Source organism: Myotis brandtii, unplaced genomic scaffold, assembly GCF_000412655.1.
Source record: "Myotis brandtii unplaced genomic scaffold, ASM41265v1 scaffold266, whole genome shotgun sequence".
In the NCBI taxonomy this organism is placed as follows: domain Eukaryota; kingdom Metazoa; phylum Chordata; class Mammalia; order Chiroptera; family Vespertilionidae; genus Myotis; species Myotis brandtii.
This window is the reverse complement of record NW_005360124.1, coordinates 4,092,779-4,094,229: the sequence shown is the minus strand read 5'-3', so window position 1 is coordinate 4,094,229 and position 1,451 is coordinate 4,092,779.

Below are 1,451 nucleotides of genomic sequence, written 5' to 3'. Positions count from 1 at the left end.
TAAACATCAATGATGGGAGAGAATCATTGATCGGCTGCCTCCTGCATGCCCCACACTGGGGATTGAACCCACAACCCAGGCATGTGCCCTGCCTGGGAATTGAACCGTGACCTTCTGGTTCATAGGTTGGTGCTCAACCACTGAACTATGCCGGCTGGGCCCATATTTTATTCTGAATATATAGATACAACGGGCATTTGCAAAATACTGTTTTATCTATAATAATACTGTTTATCTATACTAATACTGTTTTATCTATAATAATAAAAGTGTAATACTCTAATTAGACCGAACGTCCTTCTGGATGACCTTCTGGACAAAGCCGGGGCTGCGAGGAAAGCCCGGGTCCCGGGTGCCGGAGGGAAGCCAGTGCCGGCAACTGGGGAAAGGAAGGCCTACTCTTGCACAAATTTTGTGCATCGGGCCTCTAGTGCAGCTGTAAAAAAGAAGGATCTCTTATTCTTTGAGACAACATGGAGGGACCTGGAAAATATTATGCAAAAAAAGTCAGTCAGAGAAAGGCAAGTATCACATGACATCACTTATATGTGGAATATAATAAACAAAATAAACTGACAAACAAAATAGATCCAGAGATATGGAAGCATGGAACAGACTGAAGGATCTGAGAGGGAAGGGGGGAGTGGGATGGGAAGAGATTAACCAAAGAACTTATATGCATATATGTATAACCCATGGACACAGACAATAGTATAGTAAGCCTGGGGCAGGGGGGACAGAGGGGTATAGGGGGTCAATGGGGAGGGCAAAGGGGACACCTGTAATACTTTTAACAATAAAGATAATTTTTTTAAAGAGTATTGCTATTGATTAAAAAGAAAATAACTATTTAAATAATTCTTGCCACACCATACAGGACTTCATTTCATATCTAAGAGGAGTTCTGAACCTTAACTATTAAGAGGAAAACGTTTTTTAAAATAGAAAGATTATTTAAAAAAACTGATGTGATTGCAGAATCTGATAGTGGAGTTTCTTCTTTTATAAGTGATTGGCCAAAAATTTATATTTAACATCCCAGAAATTATTTTTTGCCATCAAGAATAAGAAAAACATTCTTTGCTTAATTCCCTAATCACAAAAGATTAAAAATAAAATACGCAGGCTGTCATATGTGAGGCATCACTGCCAAACCAAAACTGACCACAAAGCAGAGCTTACTGTTGGTTAGCTAATATTGTAATATTATTTCAGATAAAGTAAATGTGCATTCAGGCAAGTTATAGAATAACATGAATTATATTTTTATTAAGTTTAAGATTTAGCAAACTTTTCCTCCCTTAGTTTTTAAGCAATCATAAAGGCGGTTAAGAGACTGGGCTTTAGAATGGATCTAGATTCAAATTCTAATGCTTAATAATGCCAATAATTTATCTCCACTAAGAGCTCCTCCACACCCCAAATTCATATCCAACCATTTATTGCATATA